The sequence below is a fragment of the Protopterus annectens genome, chromosome 2.part1 (assembly GCF_019279795.1).
Source record: "Protopterus annectens isolate FY-2018-M chromosome 2.part1, PAN1.0, whole genome shotgun sequence".
NCBI classification, from domain to species: Eukaryota; Metazoa; Chordata; order Ceratodontiformes; family Protopteridae; genus Protopterus; species Protopterus annectens.
In genome coordinates, this window is record NC_056729.1 from 607,808,290 (window position 1) to 607,834,849 (window position 26,560).

The 26,560-nt window shown below is 40.7% G+C and overlaps 1 protein-coding gene across 1 annotated transcript in view; it reads right to left on the reverse strand.

Moving 5' to 3' along the window:
• Positions 1-26,560, reverse strand: part of LOC122794870 (vomeronasal type-2 receptor 26-like) — a 109,047-nt gene that overhangs the window by 70,269 nt on the left and 12,218 nt on the right. The gene's annotated exons all lie outside the window — the stretch shown is intronic.

A 26,560-nucleotide genomic window follows, 5' to 3' on the forward strand; every position in this document is an offset into this window, starting at 1 on the left:
GAACAACCACTTTACCAACTGAGCCACTATTACAGGCAAGAATAATTTATGTCCATACTTTAATATTGATACCGGGCCTGTAGGAAATCAGAATGTGGGGTGATCAGAGATACAATCTTCACTCACTAACAGGCAAGGCTTCAAAAGCAACAGAATAACCCCTCCCCTCTTTGTTATTGAATAAACTGGTGCAAACTCATAAGAAAACCTCTTCTCAACAACCTTCTATGTCCTAAGTCATTTCAAAGTATTTCTTGCAGGGCCACAAAACAATCTCAGCTGTTTAAGATGTAAGACCCTGTTTCTTTTTACAGGTTTAATTATCTGTTCAAATTCTGTGACATCAAAATGTTCAGTGAAATAACGACAAAAGTCTTCAAGTCCAATGTGGGGTAGTAGATCACAGTTCTCAACAGCAGCATGAAACAATGACAGAACATCCATAGTATGTACACTGTCTCATATGAGCTGCTTTCCAGCCTCAGTTCATCCTGAAGCCCCACTTATTTCTATGTCCATTTAATGCACTGAAATTCTTAAACAAACTGAAACAAGATAAAGACTGAAATATTAACATTTTAGCAATATATAACCATATCCAGAAAGAACTTCAACCATAACCATATACAGAATAAGGAAGCATTCTTTCATCATATTTGTATCTCCTACTCAACTTACCAAGATATGGGTGTTCACTCTAAACTCTGACCTCTGACATACCAAGCAATTCACAGCTACCAGAAGCAGTTATCCTTCCTTTGTTGCAGATTCAACAGCTCAGTACCAAATAACCATGTGGCTTTAGCAGTAAGAAAATATTTTACACAGTGATTGTCCAAATATGCAATAGTACATTACATGCTATGCTAAACTCAATTTTTATTACATTTGTTTACCGGGTAATGTCCAACTGGGCCAGAAGCCCATTTTCAGTTGAGACCCAGGAAGAAAAGCTCCTGACATACAGTAGAGAAAACAAATAATACTAACAGTATTAACAATATTAATAATGTTTGACATGTATTAGTGTAAATTAATAGTAAAACAATTAGTCAATCATAAAGACAAAAATACAGTTATAAAAAAGTGTGTATGATCATGTAGTATTTAAAAGCAGACATAGTTTAAGTAAAATGGGACAGCAATGCTTACAATGTAAGATCAGTTTGTTTGCCTAATCTATGACCAGTCTAGCTGCTAGTTGAAGAAAGTGTAAGTAAAAAGTTGGCCATGTGGGAACAGAAAACAGTAGCTGTCTGTACGAGCTTGACAGGAGAAAGGGCAGTGATGGGAGATGTAGTCTGGGAGCAGGTAGACTTAGCCAGGAGTATGGCAGGAGCAGAGCCAATGTTTTGCTAGATGTTCCTTTAGGAGGTGTTAGTAATGTGTATAGTGCGTTGTGTAAATGCGTACTGCTCAAGTATCATAAAGTAGTTAGGTAGGGGTTTGAATCCTGCACTTGCCAACTGTATGAGCGTGTGTATGTGTGTGTGTGTGTGTGTCTCTCCTTGGAGAGGAGCAACCTTTTAATGGTCACCACTCCCACAAGAAGGGACAACATATTGGACTTGGTCATCACCAACATGAGGGCTCAGTGTTCTACACCAGAGGTAAATCCCTCGTTGGTAAGATCAGACCATAAACTTATCACAATGGACATCCACATCCTGACACCACCACCAGCAAAGGAAACCACTGTGAAAAATTTCTCCAAAGCAAACTTCACACTTCTCAAGACTGAGGTGGAAAGTTTTAAAGCCCCCGGGCAAATGGAAAATGGTACCCAAACTGCAGAATCCTTTACAAAGGCACTCTATGAGCACCTACAGGAATGCATGGATCGTGCCATCCCAGGTAAAACAAAGACTCACTCCTCCAAGAACAGGAGGCCAGTCTGGTGGAGCCCGGCCATAAACAAGCTATACAACAGAAGGAGGAAGCTATTACATGACAAGGCAAAATCCCATAAAGGGAAGGAATCCTTGATCAGTACCAGTAAGAAACTTCGATCCCTTATAAAATCATCAAAGGCCAGCTTCGAAAGAAAAATTGCCAAGGACTCAAAAGAGAATTACAAGGCATTCTTTAGCTACATCAAAAATCTGGGTGGCAGCTCACAGATCTGCTCTGAGCTGGTGCATAATTGCACAAAATACACTGAACCCACAGACATTGCCAACATCCTGGCAGACAGGTTCAGTGCAAACTTCACCCCCCCCCTTCCCCCCAAAAGGGCCTGTGTCTATCCCAGAAGAATGCAGTCCCCCAGACATCACAGACTCACAGGTGAAAGCAGCCCTCTCCAAAGTAAAAAACACAGCATCATTGGGACTAGATGGTATCCCGGGCTGCATCTTACACAAGCTCCAAAACTAACTAAACCCTCACATGAATTCACTGTCCCAACTCAACCTTACCACAGGTTATGTACCCAAAGAATGGTGTACAGCAACAGTGATCCCGCTCCACAAAGGTGGCGCCACAATGGATCCCAGGAACTATCGCCCTATAAGCCTGACTAGCCTCGTCTGCAAGGTTATGGAGCGCATCATCATGAATCTCATTAACAAAGACATTGGGAACCTCCAAACATTAGACCCCACCCAATTCGGCTTTGTCAAGAGCAGATCTTGCCTCTTAAACCTAGTTGATTTCTTCAAAACAGTTACCAAAGCCTTAGATGAGGGAATGGTAGTCCACACAGCCTACCTAGACCTCGCTAAGGCCTTCGACGCAATACCCCACTCAGGTATCATAAATAAGCTCACCAGCTTAGAGATCAACCAATACGTCACAAGATGGGTTGCAAATTTGCTCAGGGATAGAACTTACATGGTCAGAGTTGCGGGCGCCATGTCCAACTCTAAACCAGTCACAAGTGGCGTCCCACAGGGATCAGTCCTGGGACCACTCTTGTTCGGTATATGCTTCTCTGAGGTACAGGCAAACACGGGAGGACTGTGGCTGACCACGTTTGCAGATGACTGCAAACTGGGAGCCATAATCGACTCTCCAGCTGTCACAAGCATCCTCCAGAAAGGCCTTATGGAGACTGATACCTGGTGTCAGAACCATGGCCTCAAGCTAAATGCAAAAAAATGTATAGTCATCCCCTTTGGGAAAAACAAAGAGCCCACAAACTACCATATAGGAGGAAATCCACTAAATATGGAAGAAGTAATCAGGGATCTGGGGACCCAAGTAGATACTAACCTCTCCTTTGACAATCACATTGCCAAAGTGGTTAGAAAGACCTTCTATATAGCCCACCTAATCACAAAAAGGTTCACATCTAGATCAAGAGAGGTCATCGTGCCCTTTTACTCATCACTTATCAGGCCCATAATTGAGTACAACACCCCATTTGGGATGTACCTTACCAGACAACTGCAACAGCTGGAGAGACCTCGAAAATACCTCACCAAGAGGATTGTGGGCCTCAAACAGTTGCCCTATGCAGCTTGACTAAAGAAACTCCAGCTCTACTCAGTTGCTTACCACCTACTCAGAGGTGATCTCTGCCTGACATCCAAGGTCATGTCCAACCTGGAATTGTTCGACATGCTCCACCTCAAGAAAACCAAATCCACTAGAGCTATGCACTCCAGGGATTTAAACCTTAACACAAAAATAAATAGGACATGCTGGAGGGATAAATTCATATCCCAAAGGCTTCCTACGCTCTGGAATAGAATCCCAGTCCATGTTAGGCAGAGTCCCTCGCTGACCCTCTTCAAGAGAAATCTTCACGAATGGATGGGTAATTGTAAATTTGCTCCTGGGATCTCTTCTATGGCCCTGCTGCACAGAGGCTTGGGAATCTAATCTAAAAGGGAGGCAAAAGCCAACAAATTCTGGCTAGGCTTATAAATGCCCTAGGGCTGATAGCCTAGTACCTACCTATGAACCTATGAACTTGTGATAGTTAGGGTTTTTTTCAATGTGTTCAGGAAGAGTGTTCCAGAGCTTGACAATTTTATAAGAAAAGAGGGAGGTGCCTTGAGTGTTGTGGGGTTGGGTAACCTCTAACGTTAGTTTGTTTGAGGACCTAAGTGATTTGAGATTTATATTAGGTTAGATTAGGTTATTAAGTCAGGAGCAGTCATTGGGTTGGTGAATTATTTTGCAGGCTATACGCAGTTGATTGAGTGTTAAAAGGTTTAGGAGTTCTAGTTGGGAGAGGACTGAGCAGTGGTAGGTTCTGTATGGGTGGCCTATAGAGAACTTGGCAATTCTGTTGTGGCAGGATTCTAGATTATTTAGGACTGTTTTACACAGTATAGTAAACATCTGGGATCTGTAGACGAGGGGGGAAGTAGTTGCGAGTGGGCAGTGGCTAGTCTGGCCCTTTCAGAAAAGGTATTTTTTTTAGCTCTGTATAGGGTGCCTAGATTGGTGTGGACTTTTTTGATGGTTAGGGAGATGTGGCTATCAAATCTTAGGTTACCATCTATTGTGACACTTAGAAGTTTGGTTTGTCTTGTGAGTTCTATTTTGGTTCCATTTGAGGAAAGTATTTTTAAAGGGGACTGGCATGTTTAGGGTTTGTTATTACTAAAAACTATTAATTTGGTTTTGTTAGGGTTTAGTATGACCTGATGGTTATTGAGGTATTTTTCTATATCCTGAAAAGATGTTTGCATTTTTGTTTGTAGTTCTTGAGAAGTAGGGGCTGTGCTGATAACTGTAGAATTATCAGCGTACTGGGCTATGGAGGCTAGTTGGGGTGCAGAGCTGAGGTTATTTGTAAACATTGTAAAGAGAAAGGGGCCAAGTATGGAACCTTGGGGAACTACAATAGAAATTAGGAGGAGGGGGCAAAGGGTGTTTTCCCATTTGGTGGCTTGCTAAGAGTTAGAGAGATAACTATGGCACCAGGTCAGGGAAGTTGAACGGAGGCCATGTGATGACAGTTTGTTGAGTAGGATTTGGTGGGGACCAGTGTCAAAGGCTTTTGACATATCAAGGAAAACGGATGAGACAAGCTGTCCTTCATTTAAGAGACTTTGGATGGTGTTAGTAAAAGACAGTAGGACAGTACTGGTACTATGTTTTGGCTCATGTTGAGTGGAGGAAAGGAGGTTGAGATTTAAGAAATGGGCAAGGAGTCAATATTAGTGTCCTCAGGAACTTCTGTGCTTCATAAAAGACTGATTTTCTAGAGAACACAAAAAAACTGAGTGACCTTGCCATTTATTTTCTGATACAGAAGCCTAAAACTCATCGTGACAAAATGCTGACTACTCCATTTTTTTTTGCTTGAGTCTGTACTCAATTTTCAGATTCCATAAATGTGATGAAAGCTCCTCTCTCAACTAATGCCACTTGCATTGTATGTCTGTGGGGTTTTCTGACTGAGCAGATCTGCCACATGATCCATTTACTTTAGTATGTTGGTATGTGGGCGGATCCATCAATAATTGTACTATCTCCTGCTTATAAGTCACTACCCTCATGATATACAATCAACCCTTACAATGGAATACAAGAAGGACATGTAGTAAAACGAAAGTCCAGGCAAAGTAAACTCTTCCTGTAACTGACTTGCCTGATAAGCAGACTTTTTCTTCACTGCATGAAAATAGTTTTTTTCACTAAACTGAATCAATCCATCCACTATGTAGAAGGCTTAAAAATTTATATTAACTTGCATGCAGCGATGAACTGACATTTACCCACTTGACAAGGTTAGTGGAAATGGGTGGATTGATGCATTCCATCCATTTACCAGTTGCAGGAGATAATTTCCTCCACTTTTATGGTCTGCATTTGAAAATAACCTCTGTCTGCTTTGTAATGTGTACTCCACATAGCCAAAGCTAACTCTGTGTTATTAGGAGTGTGTTCCCCAGTATTATGTAGGTTTTATGCAGTGAAGCACTTGCTGAATGTGCAGTAAAGGTTTTCTGCCCTGCGGGAAAAATACAATGAAACTCACCAGGTAGAGCAGTTTTAACTTTAGTTTTTAGCCATATACTCATTCCCATACGAAAGAACCATAAACATAATCTCTGTATGACTGATGTGACTCTATATGACTGTAGAGTAGCCCTGCTCAGGGAATACTCACATATTTGCCACCCTAATTCTTTCACACAACTTCTGAATTTCGGTCAAATCATGCATCTTAGTTATATATGATTTAAACTGCTCTATTATATGCCGAGGTTACCACAATGTGACAAGTCCCAGGGCAAACACTCAGGCTTTTCTTTATTTTCATCTGGGAGTCTGGAAGTTCTGACCACTGATAAAGCTGCTCCATTATAAATTGTAGGCAGTCCAGAATATCCAGTAGTCAGATGTATAAGTGGCAGTCCTAAACTTGCTTGATCTTCAGCATACTCATCCATTAGCTTTAAGTTTGCTTTGAGGTCCAGAAACTGCTATTTTAGTAGCTCTTTCTCTTGCCATAGACATAATATGGAATGAGAATGCTATCAATATATTCTCACTGCTATTTACTCCCAGTCAGAGATCTGGTAATTAGGTTGCTAATCTTTGCGTTGTCTCTCCACATTTCAGAAATAATTAGCTGCAAAGAAGCTCATGATACTTTAAGTGCTTTGGATCACCTTATATTCCTTTGTATTCTTAGACTCTTGAAATACTGCTTGGATTTAGTCTTACCCAAGTCTGACACATCAAACCATTTTAAGTTTGTTAACCCCCCCCCCCTTTTTTTATGTGCTTCTTTTCAGGCTGTTTGGCATCTTGCAGGAAATATGAAGTAATACCTCTCATCCTCTCTTTCACAGGTGTGCAAACACAATTATCATTTTTCTAAATATATTTTTCAAAAGACTGTGGAGAGATTGGACAGAGTCATTACACACTAAGGTGTCATATCAGAAGTCTTGTTGTTTATTAGTTTGATTACTTCAAAACTTGGAATAATAATTCCTGTATATAAGGCAGTTTCTTGAAATTTGAGAAAATCTGTTCAGATGGATGACCTAGAACTAGACATGCAATATCTCCTCCTTTGCATTGTTGTTATGTTAGGTAGAGAAGATGGCATAACTCTATCCTACTTGTTTTTAATGGACATTCCAGATAAATAAATTATATTTAATTTTCTTCCTTTGTACTTCACCATTTGTAGAAATAAACTGGGATTGCTCAAATATTTTTGACTTGTTTCATTGCATCTGAATAAATCAGGAATGTCTGATTATCTGATGCAATATATAAAGATTGTTTAACTTCTAGTGCTATGTATACATAGGTTCATAGGTAGGTACTAGGCTATTGGCCCTAGAGCCAATATAAGCCTAGCCAAAAGGTACCCTGGCTTTCGCCACTCAAGAAAATGATTTTCCTGTGCCACTGTCGAGCAGAGCCACATAAGTGATTCCTGGGGTGAATTTGTTATCTCCCATCCAATCATCAAGATTTTTCTTGAAGAGTGCTAATGAGGAGCTCTGCTTGACATAGATAGGTAGTCTTTTCCAGAGTATGGGAAGTCCCTGGGACAGGAATCTATCCCTCCAGCATGCTCTGTTTATTGTGGTGACAAGGTTTAGGTCCCTAGAGCGTGTAGCTCATAGGAATTGGGATTTCTTTAAGTGGAGCATGTCTAAAAGCTCTGGGTTTGACATAGCTTTGTGTGTTAGGCAGAGATCACCTCTGAGTAGGCAATATGTGATGGAGTAAAGCTGCAGTTTTTTGAGACGGTCTGCGTAGGGCATCTGTTTGAGGCTGGTAATCCTCTTTGTGAGGTATTTCTGCGGCCTTTCCAGTTGCTGTAGATGTCTTGTGAGGTACATACCAAAAGGGGCATTGTACTCTATAATGGGTCTAATGAGTGATGAGTAGAGGGGAAAAATGACCTCTTTTTTCCTGGATGAGAAACCTTTTGTGATGAGGTGTGCCACGTAGAAGATTTCCTGACTACTGTGGTGATGTGATTATCAAAGGAGAGACTACTGTCCACCTGTGTCCCAAGGTCTCTTATCACACTTTCGGTGCTAAGTAGACTACCACCTATGTGGTAGTTCATGGGTACAGAGTTTTTACCAAAAGGGATGACAATGCACTTTTTGGCATTGAGCTTGAGGCCATGGCTTTGACACCAGGCATCTGTCTCAGCAAGGCCCATTTGTAGGATGTCCACATCTTTTGGAGTTTTGATTATGGCTCCTAGTTTGCAGTCATCTGCAAATTTCATTAGCCAAAGACCTTCTGTGTTAGCTTGTACTTCAGAGAAGTAGATACCAAACAGGAGAGGACCCAGGACTGAACCCTGTGGTACTCCACTTGTCACTCGTCTGAAGTTGGATTTGGAGTCTGCTACTTTCACAGTGTGGGTTCTGTCAGTGAGCCAGTTGGCAACCCATCTTGTGACATAGGGATTTATACCTAGTTTAGTGAGTTTATCTATAATTCCAGAGTGGGGGATGGTGTTGAAAGCCTTGGTGAGATCAAGATAGCTTGTGTGAACCACCTTACCTTTGGTGACTGCTTCAAAGAAGTCTGTCAGGTTTAGGAGACATGATCTGCCTTTTACAAACCCGAACTGGGTGGGGTCCGAAGTTTGGAGATTACCAATGTCATTGTTTATATGTTCTATGATGATATGTTCCATAGCATTGAGTCCAGGCTCGTTAGATTAATGGGGCGGTAGTTTCTGGGGTCTGTGATGGCTCCCCCTTTGTGGAGTTGGATAACCATTGCTGTGCACCATTCAGTGGGCACATAGCCTGAGGTGAGGCTATGATTGAACATGGTATGGTACTTAGATGGTGTGCCAGTTCATTCTGAAGTTCATGTAGAACACAGCGTGGGATGTTGTCAGATCCCATGGATGCTGTGTTCTTGGCTTTGGATAGTGTGTTTTTTACCTGTGCAGCCATGATTGCAGGAACTTTGCAGTCTTCTGGTATAGAGATGGGCCCTTTAGGGGATGAGAGAGGGGTAAAGGTAGCACTGACCCTATCTGCCAGGATGTTGGCAATATCAGTTGGTTCTGTATTTTTAGTGCCATTGTGCTGTAACTCAGAGCAGATCTGAGTGTTGCCATTGAGATTCTTGACATAGCTATAGAATACTTTGTGCTTGTCTTTAGAGTCAGTGGCGATTTTGTTTTTGTAAGTAGCTTTGGAAGATTTTATGAGGGATCTCAGCTTCTTACTGAGGCTGATCATGGAGCTTCTCCAATCATGGGATTTTACTCTTTTTTGCAAAAGTTTCTTTCTTCTGTTGTAGAGTTTGTTTATGGCAGGGGACCACCAGATTGGCTTCCTTTTTTGGAGGATAGCATCTTGGTTCTGTTAGGGATTGCATGATCCATGCACTGTTGTGAGTGCTTATAAAGTGCATTTATGTAGGATTCAGCAGTCATACCTCTATTGTCCGTCAGCATGGGTGTCGTGAAGTTTGCCACTTCTGTCTTAAGAAGTGTGAAGTTGGCTTTGGAGAAATTTTTTACTGTGGTTTCCCTGATTGGGGGTGGGGAGGCATGTGGATGTCTAGGGTGATTAACTTGTGGTCGGATCTGACCAACGAGGAACTGACCTCTGGTGTGGAGCACCAGTTGACCGTGTTGGTAATAACCAGGTCTAGGATATTGCTGCCCCTGGTGAGGATGTGGATAAGTTGATCCAAGGCATTGGAATTTATGAATTCCAGAAAACTTTGAGTGCAAGAGTTGGTACATGAGTAGTTTTCCCAGTTAATGGTGGGGTAGTTAAAATCACTCATTATTAGGGTGTTAGGTTGTACCCTATTATTTTCCAGTGTATAAAGAAATGAGGAGTGGGAATCCTGGGGCATGGTGGGGGATCTGTAGCAAGCAACAATTTGGATTGCAGTCTTGCCCAGAGTTAGTTGCACTTGGATAATCTCGGTTGCATTATGCTGAGCAACTAGTCTGGAGGTGTGAATATCCTTAATGAATATGGATACGCCTCCGCCTTTAGTGTTTCAGTCCAGGTTAGGTGGCCGAAAGGTGTGGTATGAATTATAGCCTGGTAATGCAGGGGTACTCTCTGGAGCCTTGAACCTTCTGTTATCTCAACAGTAATACAAATTGCTTATGTTTTTGTTGCAAGAAGTAAAAGGAATTTTTGCCTTTTTGTATCAATTGTATTTTTGGTAGTTGCTACTTTCAAGGGAATGGAGAATAATGGAAGAATACTCAATTTACCCGAGTTGGTAGTATCTTGCAAATGCTATATATTAAGCTGGGTGCATTGAGTGAAAAGCCTCCCACATGTGAAAGCAGGGGGGGGGGGCTCTAGTAAAATGCCTAGAGTATATATTGTCATAGACTTTCACATGTTACACTGCTAATAAAGCATGCTGAGTGATATTCTAGTGTGGTGTAGTAAAGAATAATTAAATCAGGTTCAACAAATAAAAGTGATCCTATATAGCTAATGTACCTTCTGAATTGTGTTTCTTCATTTGGTTAGGAAATATCATTTTATCAGCCTTCAAATTTAAGTCCATGATGCAACTTATGGCTTCCATTAAAGAAAAATAAAGCTAGATTTCTTTTTCTTTCCATTCTGTTTTTGATTTTGGTTAAATCCTCCCTCTACTGTAAAAATGTCTATTAATTGCATTTTTTTATTGATAACTGCAAGATTACCCAAAAAATCTCCATTCTCTTCTAATACTTTTTCATTCATCTACTGTACACTCAACAAATGTACTGTGTGGAGTTTCATCTCTGGACTGTGCTTCAGTTCACCTCCTACTTTTGTAGATTATATTATATCCTCTACAGCCACAGAGCTGTCTTGTGTAAAATGTTTCTGAATATGTTTTGCAAGAGTCTGTTGTCTGCTTCTAACAGAACTTCTTTACTACATGCACATCCATACAATTTCTAATACCTGCACACGGTCTGCTGCTAGCATTTAATTTTCTGTCTTAACATATCTCCTGCACACATGTAAATGATTTGATCCACCTGCACCTTGGCCATTCACTTGTAATATCACAACTCCAATACCATTTTGACAGATATCTGCTTGCCATACAACTGGCTTAGTCACATCATATTACTTCAATAATGGTCCATATACAAGAACTTCTGGGACCTTTTTTCAAAACTCTTTTTCCTGCTCACAGCACAATTCCACGGCTTTATCTTGTTCTAACAGCTTTCTCAGAGGCATAGTTACTTTAAGCCTATTAGATACAAACTTTGCAAGCTGTTGCATCATTACTAGGAACTTATGTAATGCATACATATGTTCTGACATTGACATTTAAACTATTGCTTTGACTTTTTATTGTACCAAGTATCTGCCCCTCTGAAACTAGAACTAGCATTTTGTTCATATATTTCAATTTTGTTTTTTTGTTTTTTTTTCTCTGACTTAAGTTGGTATAATGCTATCTGAAGCTGTTCAGCAGCTTTGTCAGTCTTTTAACATGCAGCTGTGTCTCTGACCTCACACCATCTGATATGAAGTTATATTTGCAATAATTTATATGTATTTAGTTTTCCATTCTACAGCTTTTGGAATACCAGGCTGCATTCTACACAAACTACAGAATGAGCTGGCACCTCACCTAAGTATCATGTTCAGTCATAGCCTCACCTCAGGCTTTGTGCCCACTGAATGGTGCACAGCAACGGTTATCCCATTCCACAAAGGGGAGCTACCATGGACCCTGGGAACTACTGCCCCATCAGCCTGACGAGCCTAGTCTGCAAGGCTATGGAACGTATCATCATGGAACTTATAAACAATGACATTGGTAATCTCCAAATACTGGACCCTACCCAGTTCAGGTTTGTAAAAGGCAGATCATGACTCCTAAACCTGACAGACTTCTTTGAAGCAGTCACCAAAGCCGTAGATGAGGGTAAGGTGGTTCACACAGCCTATCTAGATCTCACCAAGGATTTTGACATCATCCCCCACTCTGGAATTATAGATAAACTCACTAAACTAGGTATAAATCCCTATGTCATAAGATGGGTTGCCAACTGGCTCACTGACAGAACCCACACTGTGAAAGTATCAGACTCTAAATCCAACTTCAGACCAGTGACAAGTAGAGTACCACAGGGTTCAGTCCTGGGTCCTCTCCTGTTTGGTATCTACTTCTCTGAAGTACAGGCTAACACAGAAGGTCTTTGGCTAACAAAGTTCACAGATGACTGCAAACTTGAAGCCATAATCAAAACTCCTAATGATGTGGACATCCTACAAAAGGGCCTCACTCAGACAGATGGCTGGTGTCAAAGCCATAGCCTCAAGCTCAATGCCAAAAAGTGCATTGTCATCCCTTTCGGTAAAAACTCTGTACCCATGAACTACCACATATGCGATAGTCTACTTAACACTGAAAGTGTGATAAGAGGCCTTGGGACACAGGTGGACAGTAGTCTCTCCTTTGATAATCACATTGCCACAGTAGTCAGGAAATCCTTCTACATGGCACACCTCATCACAAAAGGTTTCTCATCCAGGAAAAAAGAGGTAATTGTTCCCCTCTACTCATCACTAATTAAACCCATTATAGAGTACAACACCCCTTTTGGTATGTAACCTCACTTTGAGCTGTCATGCCCCCATTTTGCAGAAATGTACACAGTTAGTAACCAAATACATTTCTGCAATGGACACTGTTGTGACAAGGATGCCTGCCTGCTAACTGAGTCATTAATTCACCTCATTTGCATGGTTTCACCAGCAAATGAGATAATTAGCATTATTCAGTGGGGTCCGTGTCAGAATAGTGCTGGCAGGCTCATGCACACCCCCAGCCTTGTTTACTGGATCACTCAGTGGCTATATTCTTTGCAGAGGCTGCTACACTATTCTGACATGGTGATTTGGCTTTATTGAATCCCAGACTTTCTCTACACATAAACAGAATTTAGAAAAAAAACAACATTTTGTCAAACCCCTTACCTATAGTACATTCTGTTATATTCTCAAGGAAACATGTAGTAATTACATCTACTACTACTACTCTTAATAAAAATGCATTGCTAGTTATATTCGACCATTCGTTCTGGACCAAAATCTTATCATTACACTAGCTATTTGGATTAGTTGGTAAACAGAGGTAATGGAAAGTGCTATGAGATATGTCCATGGGGGAGAATTGCCAATTTAACTGCAAAATTTTAGATAATAATATAGTATCTATGTAAGAAATTTTGGCAGGCCTCAATTCAATAACAAATTCATATATTTAATTAACTTTATAAATTATATAATTACAGATCAAATCTATGTGGCATATCTAACATTAAAACATTTAACACATTTCTAAATTCCTGTGCTGATATTTCCTTTTCTTATTCCAAAACAATGTCTTCTAGAATATGTTTAACTTTCCAAAAATATCTTTATACTCCGTAATCTCTTGAAGAAAGCTTTTCTAAATACTGTGATGTTTCCTCTCCTATTAAATTTGATTATATGCTATGTGTCTGATCTCTGATTAAAAGTTTACATAGTCATTTAAATCTCCTATTATCTTCTTAATAATGATATCACCTCTTTTCTTTCCATTAATGAAAACCTCAGTTTTCTTACCATATTATTCATACTAATTAAATGCTTATAAAGTACAAGTTTTCTTTTAGTAACAGCTGATCTGCCCATACCAATTTCTTTATATACAAACAGCTCTGTTTTCTTAACATATTAATCACCGTAATTAAATTCATATAAATGTCATGCTTTTCTTCCAATAACAATAAATCTTTCTATTCCCAATTCTTTGTGTCTCCCTCATTATTTCATTATACTATATTGTAGCCTTCACCCACATTCCTTAATTAAAAATGAATACTCTGTTGATTTTCCCTTCAAAGATGTCTATTAAGTGGGTTAGGAGTCATGTAACATTTTCACATAAATAAGATGCATCCATAATGTGCTTGTATATCTTTAATAGCTCTCAGTTAAGAAAATAGTGCATGCACATCCTCAACAACCTTATTATCTCTCTCCTCTCTCTCTCTTTCTCTCTCTCTCTCTCTATATATATATATATATATATATATCTATATATATATATATATATATATATGTATGTATATGAAATGGATATACCTACCTAAACATCTATCCCAGCAGAGTGCTGCCCCCCTGACATCTCAGATGTTCAGGTAAGAGCCGCCCTCTCCAAAGCAAAAAACACAGCATCAATGGGACCAGACGGTGTCCCGGCTGCCCTACATGAACTCCAAGAAGAGCTAAACCCAAACATAAAACTACTGTTCAATCTCAGCCTTACTACAGGATATGTGCCCAAAGAGTGGTGTACAGCAACAGTGGTCCCTCTCCATAAAGGTGGTATCTCAACAGATCCTGGAAACTATCGCCCCATAAGCCTGACTAGCTTGGTCTGCAAAGCTATGGAAAGGATCATCATGGACCTCATAAATAAAGATATTGGGGACATACAGACACTGGATCCTACCCAGTTCGGCTTTGTTAAGGGCAGATCCTGCCTCTTAAACCTGGTTGATTTCTTTGAAACAGTCACCAAGGCCATTGACGAGGGGAAGGTGGTCCACACAGCCTACCTGGACCTCGCAAAAGCCTTCGATACAATACCCCACTCGGGCATTATAGATAAGCTCACCAGCTTAAATATAAACCCCTATGTCACTAGATGGATTGCAAACTGGCTCAAGGACAGAACCCACATGGTTAGAATTGCTGGAGCCATGTCAGACTCCAAACCAGTTACAAGTGATGTCCCACAAGGCTCAGTCCTGGGACCTCTCTTGTTCAGTATATATTTCTCGGAGGTACAGGCCAACATGGAAGGACTGTGGCTGACCAAGTTCGCAGACGACTGCAAACTGGGCGCCATAATCAACTCTCCAGCCGGCACAAGCATCCTCCAAAAGGGCCTCATAGAAACAGACAACTGGTGCCAGAGCCATGGCCTCAAGCTAAATGCCAAAAAGTGTGTAGTCATCCCCTTTGGCAAAAACAAAGTGCCCACAAATTACCACATAGGTGGTAATCCATTAAGTACAGAAGAAGTAATTAGGGACCTGGGGACCCAAGTTGATAGCAATCTCTCATTTGACAACCACGTGGCCAAAGTGGTTAGAAAAACATTTTATATAGCCCACCTAATCATGAAGGGATTCACATCTAGATCAGGGGAGGTCATCGTGCCTCTTTACTCATCCCTCATCAGGCCCATAATTGAGTACAATGCCCCTTTTGGGATGTACCTTACCAGACACCTGCAGCAACTGGAAAGACTCCAAAAGTACCTCACCAATAGGATCAAAGGGCTCAAACAGATGCCATATGCTGCCCGGTTAAAGAAATTCCATCTCTACTCAGTGGCATACCGCCTGTTCAGAGGCGATCTGTGCCTGACGTATAAAGCCGTGTCCAACCCGGAATTAATGGACATGCTGCACCTCAGAAAATCCAAATCCCATCGAGCTACGCGCTCGAGAGACTTGAACCTCAGCACTGAAATAAATAGGACATGCTGGAGGGACAGATTCATAACCCAGAGGCTCCCTTCACTCTGGAATAAAATCCCAGTCCAGGTTAGGCAGAGTCCCTCATTGACTCTCTTCAAGAGGAATCTTGATGAGTGGATGGGAAATCGTAGGTTTACCCTGGGTATCACTTCTGTGTCACTGTTAGACACAGGCACAGTATACTAACCTCGAAAAAGGGCATAGCAAAATAAATTTAAAATGGGTGGCGAAAGCCAAACACATTCTGGCTAGGCTTATAAATGCCCTAGGGCAGATAGCCTAGTATGAACCTATGAACCTATGAACCTATAACACATACATATATTTATATGTATATGTGTATATATATATATATATATATATATATATATATATATATATATATATATTTATGTATATATATATATATATATATATCTATAGAGAGAGAGAGTGAGAGAGAGAGAGAGAAGGGGGGATTTGGTAGCAAGGATTTTGTAAGTGTAAAAAGAGAGAATGCACCAACAAATGAATGCTCATTTGTGTGAATCACATTTGTGTGAATCACATATGGTTGAATTTAGTTTTATATAGTGTGGGTAAGGAGAACTCTACAGGAAAAGTAATGTTTGAATGAAAAAGTTGTGGTTGTGAGGATGTGCAAGACTGTGTCATAGCAGCTGTGAATATGCATGTGTTCATGGTACAGAGTTAGATTAAGGGTAAAGTAAGGGGATAGATTCATTGTTTTGCATATTTTGTGCAGTGCATGTTCTGTGTCCTTTTGAAGTGGTATATCCACATTGGTGCAGTGGTAGCATTGTTACCTCACAGCAAGAGATTCTCCCGTTGGATTCTCGGCTGGAGTGCGGGGAGTGTCTTCTATGTGGAGGCTGCATGTCCTCCCCGCGGTTGCATGGGCTTTCGAAAGACATGCGTAAATGGGCGTGCCTTTGTTGAAGGTTGAACATCGAGCTGGAACCTCGGGATTCGTCAAAATCTACTGCCAATCATTAGCGGACCAGAGTTCCGCTGTGGTGACCCCTAACCAGGAAAAGCTGAAAGACAACAACACCTGTTAAGAAGAGGGGTTTTAGTAACATAATGAGTAGGTTTAGGGGCAGGGGTAGGGTTATAGTAGCACATGAGTAAGATGGTGCAGGGCGCCATACACCTCCTATGTAAAATAAAAACCCAAGATCCTAGCTGGCTAAATGCTGTATTCTTTTTCTGTCTGCAAGCTATAAAATAACCTGCCTACTTCAGTCAGGACCATCACTAATCCTGCTTCCTTTAAAAAATCCTTCAGACTTCATTTCCCCTCACACTGGATTTGCACCTACACCCTGACAGTTAACCACAAAACCTGATCTTCCATCTAAATCCTACTCTTCTCCACTCTATCACTAGTCTATCCTCCCCTTTTCTCTACCAGACTAACTCCTTCTGTTGTCTCTGTAGCATGCTGTATCCCTGCCTTAGGCCTCTGCCTCCTTCACTTTCCCTGTTAAGTTATCTTCTTCACACTGCTAATACTATTACTTACATATCTATACTTTTCTATTCATATACTCAAATAATGACTGTAACACTATTTGATACTGTAGCTATCAAATGTATCCATATCATCATCAAAATTATACTATGTGTTAATTATTTTATTATTACTGTTTTATATGCTCTGTATTATTGTGTGACCTCTCCTGTACGTAATTAAATGTGAAGTTTTTCTCCCCAGGCCTATACCGAAAATGGGCTAATTTCAGCCCCAGTGGACTTTCCCAGTAAGCAAATGCAATAAATAAATATAAATAATACCTCAACATTCCCCATGAAAATAGGCCACAGCCTAGAGGGTCTAACCTGGTCAACCACAGTAATTAAGTTAACGTAACACAATAAATAACTGCAAGAAATAGCCACACTGCAGTTGCAGTGCTTTGAGTAAGCATCCTCTGTAGTCCAGGCAAAGTGTCAAGCCATCACAAGTAAGTATACAAGGGGGGCTCACATGTATAACAAATTCTTCTATGGACACATGCATTCCATATACTCCTTGTGCATATGTGTACATTTTGGTTGTGTTTTTCATGCTGGAGGAAGCCTGTTTTGGCCATTTTGATGACAGTTTCTTACTGGGAGTTATGTCATGTAAAACTTGATGGGTGAGTGATATTTTAGTCAAGTAAACTGCGTATCATGTATGTAGTTGTGTCATTGATTTTACTGTTGCCTGCTTATCTTACACGGATATTCATTATGCATGCTCTTGCCACAAAGTGCAAACAGTGAACAGAGCAGTAGCACAGGACCTCATGGTTCACAGTTTGACACATGCCTTCTCATATTTATCAGTTTAGCTGCTGACAGGACAAATGCAGTGGTGTAACGTGCAGTCAGTATTTATTACTGTGCTTCAGGAAAGAAGGAACAGGATCAATTGCTGATTTCCATATGCTCCATACACACACCAGCACATACATGATTAATGTAGCCAGCTTTTCTTAGGTTGGAGTCAGCTTTTAACCACAAGTGACAGTACTGCTCTTTGATGTCAGTATTATGATGTCAGGTTGCTTGATCTGGTGCTGATGTAAATGATTAGTTTGTCAATTATCCACACTGTTATTTTTGTTAATTTGTTAGCTATGAGTTAAACTTTGCTACCTGTGCATTGCGGCTTACTTATCCTCTGCGACATTTATATCATTAGTGTGATGACATGTCCTTCTGCTTTCCTCCTGACCTATTGTCTCTCCCTTTAAATATTTATTTTATTATTTATAAAAGAGATGCCCTCCACTATTCTTTCATGACTCTGTGATGTTGAATGGTGAACAACTACACTAATTTCTTTTGCTCATATTATACACAGCATGATGCATGGCTAGTTTATGTTACTAAATTATTTCTTTTTAATGTTGGTTCAAGATATCTTGTACTTGAACACTAGATTACATGTCACAGAATTGTTATTATAATATGCAGTACAAATGTTCAAGAGTCAGGCATTATAGATCTTTTCTAAGTGCAAAAAGCCATTGGCTTTTTAGATTTCTCCTCACTTGTTGAATGGACGTGTTACTGATGCATATCCTTTTCTGCATTATTCTGAAATTAGAGGTCATTTATAGGATCATAGGAGGTTACTAGGCTAATGGCCCCAGGGTCCTTACAAGCCTAGTCATGTTCAGCCTGTGTTCCCAAGTGTGTCTGGTTCAAGCAAACACTAAAATCAGCACCTATTGCCCCTGTTCAAAAGGGATACAGGTGAAACCCCGGGGTGAATTTCCGGTTACCCATCCAGTTGTCCAAATTGCACTTAAATAGGGCCAATGAGAGCCTTTGTTAACATGAACAGGAAGCTTGTTCCTAAAGTGGGGCAACTTCTGTGAGACAAATCTGTCACTCCAGCAAGTTCTGTTGAAGTCACATACCAGGTTAAGGTCTTCTGAGCGAGTGACCCATGTGCCATTTGACTTGTGAATGTGCAGCATTTCCATCAAAGCTGGGTCAGAGATTGAACTATATGCAAGGCACAGGTCACCTCTGAGCAGTTTGCATGACACAGAATATAATGACAATGATTTCAGTCTGTCTGCATAAAACAGATCATGAAGACCCTGAATTTCCTTTGTAAGAAATCTTTGTGGTCTCTCCAGTTGATGCAGGTGTTCGGAAAGGAACATACCAAAGAGAACATTGTACTCTATTATTGGCCTGCTGAGGAAAGAGTACAGAGGGGTTATAGCCTCTTTTTCTTCTGGTGGCAATGCCCTTACTTATGAGGTGAGCAATATAAAATGCCCTTCTTACCACTGTAGAGACATGGTGATCAAAGTCAAGGTTGCTGTCAATCTGTGTGCCCGGATCTTTCACCACTGACTGTGGGCTTAGGCTATTGCTATTTAGGTGGTGGTTTGCAGGAATATCACCCTTGCTGAAGGGATAGATAATGTATTTTTTGCATTACGTTTAAGACCATGACTTTGGCACCAGTCATTAGTCTGTGTAAGACCTTCTTGCAGGATGCTGACATCTCTAGGGGTATCAATGATCACTCCCAGTTTGCAGTCATCCACAAACTTTGTCAGCCAAAGTCCTTTAGTTATAGCATGCACATTAGAAAAGTAGATTCTGCACAGTAGGGGTCCCAGAACCAATCCTTGTGGAACACCACTGGTTACAGGTATGCTGGAGGAGGTGGAGTCCCCTATTTTGACCATATGACTTCTATCAGTGAGTCACTTTGCAACCCACATAGCAATATATGGTTTGATATCCAGCTGGGTGAGTTAATCAATGATGCCTGAGTGGGGGATTGTGTCAAAGGCCTTGGCTAAGTCTAGGTAGGCCGTATGCACAGATTTGCCCTCATCTAGGGCTTTGGTGACTGTCTCTAAGAAGTCCACCAAGTTTAACAGGCATTATCTCCCCTTGATCAAGCCAAATTGGGTGGGATCAAGTGTTTGGAGATTTCATATAGCTTTGTTAATTAGGTCAATGATGATTTGTTCCATTGCCTTGCAGATAAGGCTGGTCAGGCTAATAGATCTATAGTTCCCAGGGTCCGTGGATGCACCCCCTTTGTGCAAAGGGATAAGGGCAGCTGTTTTCCATTCCACTGGGACAAAGCCAATGCTTAGGCTGTGATTGAAAACCATGCTCAATGGTGATGTTAATTCCAATTTAACCCATGTAGAACATAGCCCAAGATGTTGTCTGGTCCAATAGAGGCTGTGTTTTTGGCCTTAGAGAGGGCATTTAAGACCTGCTTCTCAGAGATACTAGGCAGGGGACAGGTGCTTGGGATGCTTTGGGGTATATGTGGGTGAGGACAGGGGAGTGAAGTTTTCACTGAACCTGTCATCCAGCAGGTTTGTTATATCCACAGGTGCTATATGCATTGTACTATTAACTACGAGTTCAGCACAAATTTGGGCCTTACCTTTGAGGTTATGGATGCAACTAAAGAACGTCTTGTGGCTATCCTTAGTTAGGGAACCTTAGTTGGATTCATAGTTAGCTTTGGAGGACTTCACTAGTGCTCTTATTTACTTGTTTAAGTTGAGTAGGGAGTGTTTCCAGTTTTGAGACCATTCATTCCTGTTCTTCGACTGCAATGTCTTTCTCCTATTGTGTAACCTATTAATGGCAGTTGTCCACCAGGTAGGTTTGTCTTTCCTTGAAGATCTTGCTTTGGTTCTATCAAGTATGGTAGAGTCAATGCAAGTGTGCAGGTGCTTGTATAAAGCATTGGTATATAACTTTGCATAGGTATCTGTTCCATCAGTGTGTGTGTGGGGGGGCTATGAAGCTATTTATGCCATCACTTAAGAGGTTGTCATTGACCTTGGAGAAGTTTTTTAGTCTAGTTGTTGCTAAGGGGGATCTTGTGTTATAGTTACCTCTAGTGATACTGATTTCTGGTCAGATCTCACCAGGGATGGCTACACACTGGGGGTGGTGCAGTGGCCTCCCATGTTGGTAAGCATCAGGTCCAGGATGTTTGAGCCCGTTGTGGATGTGTCAACCAGCTAGTCCAGGGTATTGGAGTTACCAAAGTCCAGGAACCTTTGGGCAAGTGAGTTAGAGCATGTATAAGTTACCCAGTCTATGGACAGGTAATTAAAGTAATCCAAAACCAGGATATTTGGCTGTATCTTGATTGACTTAAGTAGATACAAGTAGGCTGACTGGATGCCGTGACTCATGGAGGATGCCCTATAGCTGGCATGGACCTGAAAGAGGGGTCTTACTTACAGTCAATTGCATTGGAAGTAATTCAGGGGAATTGTGCTGTTTAACCAATCTAAAGGTGTATTTATCTTTAATAAATATTGATACACCACCTCCTTTAGTTCTCACGCCTTCAGCTTGCAGTCTGAATGCATGGAAGGAAATGTAACTTGGTATAGCTGGGGTCCTCTCCTCAGCCTTAAACCAGGTCTCAGTGACTGCACAAATGTCAGCACTTTCCAGGGTGAGGACTGCTTCCAGTGAGTGCAGCTTGTGGTTTAGACTCCTAGCATTTAGCAGCATAACCTTGCGGTTGTTTTTAGAGGGTATTTTTACACCTGGAATTTTCCTCTTGTGACATTGCCTAAAAAAAGTCACTATGGAGATGGCAAGAACTTTAGCCAGTAATTGAAATCCCAGGGGAGACAGATGAAGACCATCTCTGTCAAAGCATCGAGGTCTGTCGACCATATCATCCCAGGCTGACAGATACTGGATCCCCTTTAAATGATACCAGAAACTAAACCAATTGTGTAAATCAATCATTCTTTTGTTAGTGTTGAGGTATCATCCTAGCCGAAGATAAAATGCTACTTAAGGCTAGAGACATACCTGCCTGAGACACATAATCCAAGAGCTCAGTCATGTCTCTCTTTATATAGTCCAGTGAGGTACATCTCAAGTCATTCACACCAACATGGACTATAACAGAGTTATAACAGTGCCTGTTATTGACAGACTTGAGTGTATGTGTGATGTGGCAGATCCTGGAATGTGACAGCTGACCATGACCTTTTCCTTATCCAACCTGGTGAGAGGGACATCTGTGTGTCTCACAATTGAGTTGCCCATGCCTAAAATATTTGTTTTTGTGTTATGCCTTAGGGGCTTGACGTGTGAGACACTAGTGTTTGATATATTATGTGTACTATGTTCTGGAAAGGATGTGTTATGAGAAGCATGCTTGTGTTCATGTTGAGAGGTCTCTGATGTTTAGTTAAGCTTTTTGTAAGGACCTCTGCATATGTTAATTTATGTGTTGTTGGTTTGATAGGTGCAGGAGATGAAGTGTGCATGCTGGCAACCTGCTTTTTATCAGATGGACTGACTGGTGAGCGAGAGAGCCTGTATTCTAGGTTCTTGATATAAATGTATCTCTCACATAATGAATTTGTGTAGACTGGAATAAGTGGGTTGTCAGTGTATATGAGGCAATTGCTATATTGCTTCAGGATGCCCATATTGACCAGGCTGGATGGAGAAACTGTGTGAAGTTGTCCATCCATAATGCGAGGTAAGTTGATGTGGTCAAAAAACAGGGAGAAGACAGGCAGGAACAGGTAAAGTACAGGACAGGAGAAGTGAACAAAAAATATGAAGAACTAGTGGTAGGATCTGTGTTGATACCTCAGAAGCTTCACTGAATTTATCACCTGTCAGTGAGGGACAATCATGAGAACTCACTAATGGAGCACCAGCAAAGTACGAAGGGAAATTTTGCAGACAAAAGTGTTTGTGTCTATAACCACCAATGGTGCCCACTGCTGCACTGCACTGTGCGATGCACAAATGCGGTGTTATGTAGCAGGCAAGCACAAACTGATCTAAACAAATTAACCAATAAAAAATCAAAACTGAGCCTTGTTCCAGCAGCATTCAATCAGATGAGTTCTAACTGCACTGTCCTTCCACTAAGGTGCAAGGGAACCCTCTCCAACAAAAGATGGCCTGGTTTAGTGCTCAAATTATACAAACAGAACTAGATGTAGCAGGTCTGAATCTATTCTATGCTACAGCAAACAAAGTGCAACAATTTCAGAACAAAAACGCAGTTCAAATATAGTGTTAAGAATGTTGCAGTTTCATTTGTTGTCAGTGTGCAATTTCTATGTATGCATTGTCACATGTAGCCAGAAACTTCCATTTTGTATACACAACCTGATATTGTTGCCACCTTGTATTTTAAAACATATATATCTTTCCAAGATTTGTGTTCAACACACTTGATAATTGTATGCATCTTTTTCAGCTGTAGTACCTTAGAACAAGAGAAGCATGTTTTCTTAGACGAATAACCATATTTTAAAGAAAATCTGTATGCATATTTTCTGTATGACTTTGCTTAGGCTATCGGAAAAAATGCCTCTCTAGCAGAATTGTGGGAACATATACTGAATCCTGGCTGACACTTTGAAAAGTGGCAAAGTAATTCAATCAAATACTTTTCTGAGGTACAGCCCAATGTGGGAGGACTATGGCTCACCAAGTTCGCAGATGACTGCAAACTGGGCGCCATAATCGACTCCCCAGCTGACACAAACATCCTTCAAAAAGGTCTCACAGAGACAGATAACTGGTGCCAGAGCCATGGTCAAAAGCTAAATGCCAAAAAGTGTATAGTCATACCCTTTGGCAAAAACAATGTGCCCACAAATTACCACATAGGTGGTAACCCATTAAGTACAAAGAAAGTAATTAGGGATCTGGGGCTGAAGTTGATAGCAATCTCCCCTTTGACAACCACAATGCCAAAGTGATTAGAAAGACCTTCTACATAGCCCACCTCATCATGAAAGGATTCACATCTAGATCAAGAGAGGTAATCGTGCCCCTTTATTCATCCCTCATCAGGCCCATCATAGAATACAATGCCCCCTTTGGGATGTACCTTACTGGACACCTGCAGCAGTTAGAAAGACCCCAAAAGTACCTCACCAGGAGGATCAAGGGACTCAAACAGATGCCATATGCTGCTCGGTTAAAAAATCTCCAGCTCTACTCAGTTACATACCGCCTACTTTGAGGTGATCTATGCCTGACATATAAAGCTATGTCCAACCCAGAATTAATGGACATGCTCCACCTCAGTAAATCTAAATCTCTTAGAGCCACGTGCTTGAGGGACTTGAACCTCAGCACAAAAATAAATAGAACATGCTGGAGGGACAGATTCATAACCCAGAGGCTCCCTTCGCTCTGGAATAGAATTCCAATTCATGTTAGGCAGAGCACCTCACTGACTCTCTTCAAGAAGGATCTTGATGAGTGGATGGGGGATCGTAGGTTTGTCCCGGGGATTACTTCCGTGTCACTATTAGACAGAGGCACAGTAAACTAAACTTTAAAAAGGGCACAGTATACTCAAATCAAGGGGTGGCGTAAGCCAAACAGAATTGGGCTAGGCTTATAAATGCCCCAGGGCAGATAGCCTAGTATGAACCTATGAACAGTGAATTCTGACCATTTTTACATTTTATAACCATTTTGGCACCCCTAATGTGGAAGATTTACCCTTCACACCCCAGCTGATCACATATACTAACCATGAAATCACTGTATCTCAGAGTAACAGGAATACTGTTAGGTATCACAGAACTGGATTTAGTATGTATTAGTATGTATTCACACTTACTATCTGCTATCCCAGAAATCACTGCTATGGTGCTCACAATTTCAATAGGTACTGGCAAGCACCCATAAACATCTTCTGATCTCTATAAAACATAACCTTGAGCCTACAGCAGTGCATTCCAAAGAAGGAAATTTCTCAGACCAGTTTTTTCCTACACTACTTTGGAAGACAGAGAATAATGCTTCTTATACATTCCCAGAATATAATGTAACCACTGGGAATTGAAAGACCAACCAGGCCACATTTTTTCATTATATTATTATATATTTGTTTGTATAACATCTTGTGGTTTATTTACGTGGGAATCAAAGTAGTGCCTTGTTTCTACTTTATTCTGGAATGCTTAGTGTGGCACCTATTCATATCAGCACATAGATGCATGTAGTGTACCGATATATGGACTTCCTTTAACTATGGACTGATTGCACAACATCCTTACTGCTCACACCCTTTCCCAATTGATCCATGTGTATGTATTGCACTGCATTAGGTACAACTGTGTTACCATCCTCACCTGCTTGGCTTCCTAGGTCAGTGCCCCCTGCTCTGTGATGTCACACATTTTTATACTGCTTCACCCAATACTTCAGGGATGTGTTTCATGTGTACTCTTGTGGGTACTATTTCTACACTGTACCGCATTTCATGAGCCTTATGTACACACTTTCTATGTGCATTGCTGTGTTTATAAATTCATGTTTTTATAAATTCCACAGTATACTTTTGTCCCTAGATAGAAACCGTAAAATTCTGTGTTGTAAACATTATGAAATGTGAGTGACTCTTTACCAAGAATCAAATAACAATTCAGGAAAGAAGATTAATAATTTATCCCAAATCTGCTTTTTAAGCAAATTCTTACATCTAGTCATAACCACCACACAGCAAATGAAAATTATACATCTTATCTGTAGGTAATGTGGCAGCCTAATGTATTGCCTGATTCTCTGTACAGTTTCTGTAAAAAGGTAACTATACACATGGATGTTGTCATGCACAAGGATGAAAACAACATCATATTTGTGTCAAACATAACTTTTCAAAAGAACCAGAGATTGCAAAATAAGCAAAAAGCACAGAACTCATTTCTTCTAAGGCTGCACACATAATTTGAATAATAGCAGGTGAACTTGTTGAGTGGTTCTTTCATCAACTGTTTTGATATGTGTAGGAAAAAACTGGTCTGAGAAATTTCCTTCTGAAGTCATCAATCATCAGAAATTCAAAGGTCGTATGGTATGTGCATTTAGTGACAGTGACATGGGTGTGTGTGTGTGTGTGTGTGTGTGTGTGTGTGTGTGTGTGTGTGTGTGTGTGTGTGTGCGTGTGCATCTGTGCGTGTGCGTGCGTGCTTGTGTGTGTGTGCGTGTAAGTGTTTGCCAGTTAGGGTTAGTGTAAGAACTATTTAATGGATAGTTGCTGGGATGAGTGTCTGAGTGTCATATAGTTGTACTTTTAGGGAATTTTTTTTTTTTTGTAAGATAATGTTTAGGACTGGGTTTAAGGATAGAAGCAGGGTTAGAATTAACATTAGTGCATCAATAAAGTGGATAGGGATGAAGCCCCCTGCCCATCTTTACCTGTATGTGCGAACACTAACTTTAATCCTACAACTAACCCCAACCCTACACATTACCTTATAAAAAACTTTACCCTAACAGTATCAGTGTTCAGACAGTTTGTCTGATGGTATTGTTGGAGGGTTATAGGTATTTCTTTTTATTTTGTACAATTTACAAATTGCTAAAGGAATGTTTACTCTCCCTTTTTTAATTGGTTTGTTGTGGGGCAATCCAGGTAGGTGTCAATATGCAGAATATGATGTTTTTAATGTCTCTTGTTCTGCACTTTGAGTTTTTAACTGCATCCATTTCAATATATGAAAATACTAGTGGAAAATGGATTACAGTTTGCCACTATAGAGAAATGTTCCCCACTTTAGCCATGTTCTTCATCTTCTACTAATGCCTCTACCGATGAAATCTATGGTT